Source organism: Stigmatopora argus, chromosome 4 (assembly GCF_051989625.1).
Source record: "Stigmatopora argus isolate UIUO_Sarg chromosome 4, RoL_Sarg_1.0, whole genome shotgun sequence".
NCBI classification, from domain to species: Eukaryota; Metazoa; Chordata; class Actinopteri; order Syngnathiformes; family Syngnathidae; genus Stigmatopora; species Stigmatopora argus.
In genome coordinates, this window is record NC_135390.1 from 18,907,856 (window position 1) to 18,917,658 (window position 9,803).

A 9,803-nucleotide genomic window follows, 5' to 3' on the forward strand; every position below is an offset into this window, starting at 1 on the left:
TGTCGTTTTTTAAGAAAAAAGGCCTTACTATACATGGTCGTTTTTTAAAAGAAAAAAAAAAGCCTTACTATACATGGTCGTTTTTAAGAAAAAAAAGCCTTACTATACTATGTCGTTTTTTAAGAAAAAAAGCCTTACTATACTATGTCGTTTTTTTTAGGGGGAAAAGCCTTACTATACTATGTCGTTTTTTAAGAAAAAAAGCCTTACTATACTTGGTCATTTTTTTAGGGAAAAAAGCCTTACTATACTATGTCGTTTTTTAAGAAAAAAGCCTTACTATACTATGTCGTTTTTTAAGAAAAAAAGCCTTATTATACAATGTCGTTTTTTAAGAAAAAAAGCCTCACTATAACAAGTCGTTTTTTAAGAAAAAAGCCTTACTATACTATGTCGTTTTTTAAGAAAAAAAGCCTTACTATACTATGTCGATTTTAAAGAAAAAAAAACCTTACTATACTATGTCATTTTTTAAGAAAAAAGGCCTTACTATACATGGTCGTTTTTTAAAAGAAAAAAAAAGCCTTACTATACTATGTTGTTTTTTAAGAAAAAAAGCCTTACTATACTATGTCGTTTTTAAAGAAAAAAAGCCTTACTATACTATGTTGTTTTTTTTATAAAAAAAAGCCTTACTATACTATGTTTTTTTAAGAAAAAAGTCTTACTATACATGGTCGTTTTTAAGAAATAAATCCTTACTATACTATGTCATTTTTATAGGGAAAAAAGCCTTACTCTACTATGTCGTTTTTTAAGAAAAAAAGCCCTACTATACTTGGTCGTTTTTTAAGAAAAAAAGCCTTACTATACTATGTCGATTTTAAAGAAAAAAAGCCTTACTATACTATGTCGTTTTTTAAGAAAAAAAGGCCTTACTATACATGGTCGTTTTTTAAAAGAAAAAAAAAGCCTTACTATACTATGTCGTTTTTTAAGAAAAAAAGCCTTACTATACAGTCGATTTTAAAGAAAAAAAGCCTTACTATACTATGTCGTTTTTTAAGAAAAAAAAGCCTTACTATACTATGTCGTTTTTAAAGAAAAAAGCCTTACTATATATGCTGTCATTTTTATAGAAAAAAAGCCTTACTATACTATGTCGTTTTTGAATAAAAAAGCCTTACTATATATGCTGTCATTTTTATAGAAAAAAAGCCTTACTATACTATGTCGTTTTTTAAGAAAAAAGGCCTTACTATACATGGTCGTTTTTTAAAAGAAAAAAAAAAGCCTTACTATACATGGTCGTTTTTAAGAAAAAAAAGCCTTACTATACTATGTCGTTTTTTAAGAAAAAAAGCCTTACTATACTATGTCGTTTTTTTTAGGGGGAAAAGCCTTACTATACTATGTCGTTTTTTAAGAAAAAAAGCCTTACTATACTTGGTCATTTTTTTAGGGAAAAAAGCCTTACTATACTATGTCGTTTTTTAAGAAAAAAAGCCTTACTATACTATGTCGTTTTTTAAGAAAAAAAGCCTTATTATACAATGTCGTTTTTTAAGAAAAAAAGCCTCACTATAACAAGTCGTTTTTTAAGAAAAAAGCCTTACTATACTATGTCGTTTTTTAAGAAAAAAAGCCTTACTATACTATGTCGATTTTAAAGAAAAAAAAACCTTACTATACTATGTCATTTTTTAAGAAAAAAGGCCTTACTATACATGGTCGTTTTTTAAAAGAAAAAAAAAGCCTTACTATACTATGTTGTTTTTTAAGAAAAAAAGCCTTACTATACTATGTCGTTTTTAAAGAAAAAAAGCCTTACTATACTATGTTGTTTTTTTTATAAAAAAAGCCTTACTATACTATGTTTTTTTAAGAAAAAAGTCTTACTATACATGGTCGTTTTTAAGAAATAAATCCTTACTATACTATGTCATTTTTATAGGGAAAAAAGCCTTACTCTACTATGTCGTTTTTTAAGAAAAAAAGCCCTACTATACTTGGTCGTTTTTTAAGAAAAAAAGCCTTACTATACTATGTCGATTTTAAAGAAAAAAAGCCTTACTATACTATGTCATTTTTATAGAAAAAAAGTCATACTATACTATGTCGTTTTTTTTAGGGGAAAAAGCCTTACTATACTATGTCGTTTTTTAAGAAAAAAAGCCCTACTATACTATGTCGTTTTTTTAAGAAAAAAAGCCTTACTATACAATGTCGTTTTTAAAGAAAAAAGCCTTACTATATATACACTGTCATTTTTATAGAAAAAAAGGCTTACTATACTATGTCGCTTTTAAAGAAAAAAAGCCCTACTATACTATGTCGTTTTTTTTAAGAAAAAAAGCCTTACTATACATGGTCTTTTTGTAAGAAAAAGGCCTTACTATACTATGTCGTTTTTAAGAAAAAAGCCTTACTATATATACTGTCAATTTTTTAGAAAAAAGCCTTACTATACTATGTCGTTTTTTAAAGAAAAAAAGCCTCACTATACTTTGTCGTTTTTTAAAGAAAAAAAGCCTTACTATATACTGTCATTTTTATAGAAAAAAAAACCTTACTTTATTATGTCATTTTTTAAAGGAAAATAGCCTTACTATACTATGTCCTTTTTAAAGAAAAAAAGCCTTACTATACATGGTCATTCTTTATGAAAAAAGCCTTACTACACATGGTCCTTTTTTATGAAAAAAAGCCTTACTATACATGGTCATTTTTTATGAAAAAAAGCCTTACTATACATGGTCATTTTTTATGAAAAAAAGCCTTACTATACATGGTCATTTTTTTTAACAAAAGCCTTTCTATACATAGTCATTTTTACTGCTAAAACCGAAGGGCAACGTGGCAATACGACAGCTTCACTATACTTCAACACAATGCGTCTTTCACATCTTTCAAAGGAGGCTTTTGAAAAACCCTTTCTGATGTATTCTGGGACGACGGCTGGCGTCGTTGACAAACAGACCAAACGACAGACAAACACATCTTCCGTGCTCCCGTAAACATTTTTGTCATCGGCTGACATGTAAAGATTTCCCAGTCACTCGCAATTCATCGGCTTTGACAACTGAAAAACTTTTTGGTGTTTCGTGATGTGGTTTTCAGTGTAGGTGTGTGGTTTTCTAGATCGAGTTTTGAATGAACATTTTAGGTTTTAATGAACAGGCGGGGTTTCAAAACGGTCTACTTTAGAATACAACTCACTATAATACAATTTTTTATCCTGTTTTCAGTATTTTTCTTTTCTATGTGGAAGTAAATGAGTAAACAACACGTCTTTGCGTTACGGTAATCAGAGCGTGCCGTTACTTTAATGACGGTGTAGCATACACGCTAATTAGGCAGAATGTCATTTTCGTCAATAAGCCTCGCTTATGAATGACTTATCACGAGCCGTCACTTGCGACTTTTGCGAGAAGCGATTCTGATGAATGAATTTGATGTAAATTAGCCAGACGAGGATTGATAAAATGTCATTTGGTGTTTTATGTGTTTGCCGTTTTTTTGACAGTCAAAATGGAATGTACATCGTTCAGCGTCAGTGGTGGAAAACGAGTTAACTACCTGAAAAAGCTGTTTTTTTTTCAGTGCTACTTACGATGTCATCTGTCTTCTTCAAAGTCTCGTTTCAGGTATCGCTTGCCAACTGCCGTTTCTTTACGTCGTCATCGCGGGTAGCAGTGGTGTGCCGTCAAGGTCTTCAAGGCCTTCTCTGCTGGCCTAAAAAATATCTGAATCACAGACTGATGTTAATTATATTTTGTCCATGAATACTTATTAAATAATTCCAAATTGTCTGTTAGCTTCCTTTCATTGATTTTCCCCCTGGTTGCACTGCTTCCAGATGTGTGTTTTCATATTGAAGCATTTAACCAATCACATTTCAGTCATTATTTGTTGCCAGGGTAGGAAATCTGCCTCAAGGCCTTCACAATCAGTTCTGCAGGCTCTGCTGCATTAAACAAGCGTCGATAAGACTGTTGCTTTAACCAATCAGAATTCGAGTTGGTGACACCAAGGCCTTCTCGCAGGCGTAGGGATAAGTCATTCATTGCCTTCTCGCAGGGATACGTCATTGCCTTCTCGCAGGCGTAGGGATATGTCATCGCTTTCACCAACTATGATTGGCTAGTGATAGAGTGGACTAGCCAGAGCTACCAAACTGCATCTGGATATATTGTTGTGTTGATTTAATAGCGGTTTTGTCAACCCGCAATAGCTGAAGTAGGAGAAGAAATTGATTTGTTTGCAGATTTACTGTCAAAGCCATTTTCAAAACGGGCTTTTCAAGAAAAAAAAGCTAGACATCATTAAGAAAGGTCGGACAACTCTAAAGCAAGCAAGCCTGTCACAACCGGGAACGAACATTTTCAGCACTAAATCGAATAAAAACGTTTGCCAGAAATACGACAGGACAGGCTCGGCTTTCAGCATTAGCTTCGATGGCGATGAAAAAGAAGGAAGAAAGAAAGGAGGATGATATTGTGTACAGTTAAAAAGGATTTTTGGTGAGTAAAATATGGCTATATCCCTAAATAATATTTCAATTGTATGAGGTTATTATTGATGATTTTTTGTCGCAGCTGTAGCTGCATTAGAGGTTTTATAGCCATAAAATAGTTTTTGAGGTTTGGATTGATTCCGATAGCTGAAGGCGTCACAGGGAAATTCACGGACCGCCACTGGCAGGTAGTAATAATGTCGAGTCTGATGGAGGCACTCGCTGTCACTCAGGCATTCACCTGAAAAGACGCCAACAAATATATAAAGGATATAAAGCACTCAAGCATGGAAAAAAAGATGTCGACTGTTTGTTCGTGTTTCAAACGAGGCGTTGTTTGTGCTGAAAAAAACATGCTCAAGTGCAACAAGCCGAGAGAGATGGCGTTGAAATGAAGCCCGGTCGGCTTTCCGCGGGATAATCAGATTGCGAAGCGGAAAAGCTTGGGTCTATTTATTGAGGTGGAAACTCCACCTGGAATATGATCCATTCTTTCAGTCTAAAAATATGTATACTTCATTCAATGGTTGCCATTTGTATCATTCATATTTTGTTCTTATTTTACTTAGTTTTAGTTTCCTTCGGTCGAGGGTTTGATCCCAGGTCTAACCTCACTGAGTAGAGTTTGCATGTTTTCCCCAGGCTTGCTTTGGTTTTCTTCGGCGACTCCGGTTTTCTCCTACATCCCCAAAACGTGCAGGGTAGGCTCTAAATTGCATCTAGGTACGCGCGAAAAGTCCCCCGTCTCCTCGTGCCATGCGATTGGCTGAACACTAATTCAGGGTGTCCCTCCCACAGTGCCCATTGTTAACTCGGATAGGCTCCAGCACCCCCCACGGCCCTTGTGAAGATGAGTGGGTCGGAAAATGAACAAAAGAACGAATATAATATCTAAAGTAAGAGCACAAAAAGTCATGTTCTGTATTTATTTACCTTTTAAATGCGTATTTGTTCATTTAAAATCATGCTTTAGACCACTAGTGTCAAAGTGGCAGCCCGGGGGCCAAATTTGGCCCATCGCATCATTTTGTGTGGCCCGGGAAAGTAAATCATGAGTGCCGACTTTCTGTTTTAGGATCAAATTAAAATGAAGAGTATAGATGTATATTAAATTTCCCGATTATCCCCCTTTTAAATCAATAATTGTAATTTTTTAATCCATTTTTTCTGTTTTTAGTTCAAAAATCATTTTGTAAAATCTAAAAATATATATATAAATTTATGTCGTTTATTATTTCTTAATGGCCGGTCAGCAACCCAATGGGCGTGGTCTCCACTGACGCAACTTTTTCTTGTTTTCCCTTTCTTCTTAGAAAAGTGCGCGCGGTAGATTAAACGCGACAGCTAGAGAGCAGCTCTTCTTGGAAGACGGACGGCCACAGCAGATAGAAAAGAGGCGCAAGAGGCGATGGATGACCTTTTTGGAAATGGATTTTTGTAAACTAGCGCTGGACGCCGTGACATTCTCGTTGTGTTTTTAATTTGCCACTACATACTTGTATTAAATAGGGACGACGGCGAACCCGTGGGCTAAACAGTCTGTGCTGGTTTCATGAGGAAAAGGTCAAGACGACCTGGGATTTTTTATTTGATTTTGAAGGCCTTTTTACAGTGTTGCCATGTAATATTTGGGCACAAATCGGAGAATTTTTTTTTTTGCTTTTGGGCAACGCTTTATAGCAAGGGTGTCAGACTCGGGTTGGTTTGGGGCATGACCGGACGTTTGGTCGCCCGGACGCTTGGTCGCCCGGCTGAATATAATTTTGAGAACTGGTTTCAACAGTAGATATTTACATATTAAACTCTCTCTCTCTCATGAATATAATTTTGAGAGCTGGTTTCAACAGTAAACTGTCCGTCATGTTGTCAAACGTCCGGCGACCAAACGTCCGAGTACCGGTTCGCGGGCCGCTTTAACGTCAACTTGATTTCACGTGGGGCGGACCATTTAAGATATAATATTTAGATTTATTTTTTTAATAAATGGATTAAAAGAACTGGATTAAAAGCCCTGAATATTCCATTTTTTATAGATCTAAAACAATGTTTATTTTAGCTTTTTTATATATTTTTAGATTTTATAAAGTGATTTTTGAACTAAAAACTGAAAAAAATGATTAAAAACTTACAATTATTGATTTAAAAGGGGGAAAAAAATCAGGAAATTTAATTTACATCTATACTCTTCATTTTAATTTGATCCTAAAACAGAAAGTCGACACTCATGATTTACTTTCCCCGGCCACACAAAATGATGCGGCGGGCCAGATTTGGCCCCCGGGCTGCCACTTTGACACATGTGCTTTAAAGACTGTTTATTTACCCGTGTGATGAATTTCTTTGAAAAGTGTCCCACGTGAAAAATGACACGGGCAAATCTTTTGTTCCGTTATGTACCTTTGGCTTGATTACATTTCAGAGTTGACTGCTTTTGAAGGGCGACATTGTGCGCTTCAATAATTGGACCGTGTCGTCCACCTTGCCCAATGCCAGACAAAACCCAAACTAAAATCGAAACCTGAATCTGGCTTTCTTGTGCAGTTACTCCACGAAGGGTCACAGATTACATTTGAAAATGACAAATGGCGAGCAAAGGAATATTTGCACAATGAAATAGGCATGTTCATTCCTCACGTCACCCGTTGGCAAATGGCTTTTTTCCCCACACGGCATCTAAACGAATTAGCGCAATTCTGACTCTATTCATCCGTCACTGGCAAGGGATCAGTAATATGTGCTCATAAATTATTTTTCAGGTGATTTATTGCCTCAACCTGGAGGTTTTCATAAGGAGCCCGATATGGAAAAACTAAGGTTATTATTGCTATGAAACCAATTTCATGCTGCAGTTCCGTGATTTCCACACGGGCATTGGCCTCACCTTCAACATATTAATTATAACAATCACGTGTAAGTGGATGGCTTGGGATAATGTCACGGAACGATCCAAATGAGCGGCTTGGCTGCCAGAGATACACACAACAGATGTATTGGACATACAAAAACATTGCTCATTAATTAATGCGAAAGGGCATCGTAGAAAAAAACAGAAAAAACTAACAAACAAAAACGATCATCAGTCTATTCCCTGGCGTAAAATCACTTAAAATCATTAACTTTTACAATTTCTCGCGTATAAGACGACCCCTGATTCACAATTTCCACCTCCATATTCATGGTTTTAGTAGGAAGTACAAATGTGTTACTTTAAAGGAAAAATCTTGAGAAAAATCATCGCACGTGGTATTTCTCAGATACTGTTAACTTAGTCTAGTAAAACTAAACCAAAAAAAGGTAGCAAGGATTTTTGATATTTTGGTATGATATTTAGATTTTATTCTTTTGTCTTTGTATTATTTTTAATTGTTGTTCATGACTTAATTTGAACACCTTGGCTGTTGTATTTAAGGCGATGAATATTTTATTTCTGTTAAAAAACAGGACTAATCAGGACTTGTGCGTCATTTTCAAGCACCAACAAATGAATCCACGAGATATTTCTGCTGCGTAAGAAACGATCATTTCTTGAATGTAATGCTCAGCAATCTTTAACGGTCAAGCCGTATCGGTCTATTTTTCACCAAGTCTCTGGGTGCAATAATAGCATGAGGTACACATTATGCAGGTATCAAGGCTGATGTTTTAACCAAGACCTTCGATCAGCCTATGTGCTGACATGGTAAACACTACAAACGCATGTATCAAGGCTAGTTGCATCTAAACAGTCAGAGCACGTTTAACTACCGGTATAAGGTAAGATTGCGGCGCCCCGAGTGAGCAATGGCAGGAGAAAGTAAGTGAGTTTTTTTGTCATGTTTTATGCAAAATCCTTTTTTTTCTTGTATTTCATTCATAGACGTCAAAACAAATTTTGTTGAGCATTTTATTTGTTTATTTTTTCTCTATTTTGAAATAAAGGACCGTATCAGCCGCATTGTCTTGCATTATGGCGTTTTGTCTTTGTCACCTTGCACTTTCGTGCATGTCAAGTGTAATTTGCACGCATATAAGCCGTACCCTTGATTCAGTCATCATTTTTTTAAATTACAAATACGGCTTATATGCAAGAAAGTACGGTAACTGCCAAATTTATAGGTCACGTGTCGCCAATGAGCTAACAAGGACTTGAAAGATGGATGTTTTCAAAAGCCGCAACGTCATTGTGCTTTAGTTATTTTGCTTTTAGAGCAAAGGTATCAGACTCGGGTTGGTTTGCGGGCCGCTTTAACATCAACTTGATTTCACATGGACTGGACCATTTTAGATATAATATTTAGGTTTTTTTTTTTTAAATGGATTAAAAGAACTGGATTAAAATCCTTGAATATTCTGTTTTTTATAGATCTAAAACAATGTTTATTTTAGCTTTTTTTAATATATTTTTAGATTTTACAAAATGATTTTTGAACTAAAAACAGAAAAAATGGATTGGAAAATGACAATTATTGATTTAAAAGGGGGAAAATCGGGAAATTTTATATACATCTATACTCTTCATTTTAATTTGATCTAAAACAGAAAGTCGGCACTCATGATTTACTTTCCCGGGCCACACAAAATGATGCGGTGGGCCAGATTTGGCCCCAGGGCCGCCACTTTGACACATATTTTAGAGAGATGGCCGTTTGATTGTGCGATGCATTTGGAGCGCATCCACTTTTGTTACCCTTCTACGCAGCTGCCTAGTTAAGCATGTTGGTGTTGTCTCAGCCTAAACAGTTGTCAGTTTTGGAATATATCTACAAAACAAAAAACATTAGCGGCAAGCAATCAACAGAGGGAATTAAATCCGAACAATAAAAAAAAAAATCTGTCATAAAATGCAGAAGGATAACACGGATACTTCTCTGTACATTACGTTAAAGAGGAACAATTCATGGATTTCGTGCAGACAGTAAACAACTCTACTTCCTGATTATACTAGACTGATGACCAATTTGGAGAAAAATCAAAAGAAAATGAACTTTTCATTCATTTTTGGGTCAGCTGATCATGCTGTTTTTTGTGCACCAGGATTTTAAATGAGTATATTTGGTTCATTGCATGAAGGAAATTCAATGGCCACAACAAATAGATGACACTTGCCGATAAACACAATACAATCATACCAAAGTCAGAGTTTAATTACAATGGAACCATCACGCTAATATATTCTAATAAGCACGCTGTCATTGTACTTTCAGCAAATCTGATAACAAATTAAGGAAATTGCTTTTCCCGGTTAATTAATACATTCGAGGACACAAAGGACAGTTTTTTTTAAAAAATACTCGAGTTGTAATAAGATCAGGACGGCTTCGAGTGAGTTTTATTGTATTCTTATTTGAGGCCAACAGAACGGAAGCGC

General features: G+C 35.2%; 1 long non-coding RNA gene across 2 annotated transcripts in view; it reads right to left on the minus strand.

Moving 5' to 3' along the window:
• LOC144073461 (uncharacterized) overlaps nucleotides 1–9,803 on the minus strand; it is a 98,626-nt gene that overhangs the window by 32,416 nt on the left and 56,407 nt on the right. Inside the window, exon 3 of one of the 2 annotated variants that reach the window (XR_013300084.1) lies at nucleotides 3,554–3,686. The exons of the other annotated variant lie outside the window; for it this stretch is intronic. This is a non-coding gene — a long non-coding RNA (uncharacterized LOC144073461). The remainder of the gene's footprint in view (nucleotides 1–3,553; nucleotides 3,687–9,803) is intronic. 2 annotated transcript variants of the gene reach the window in all.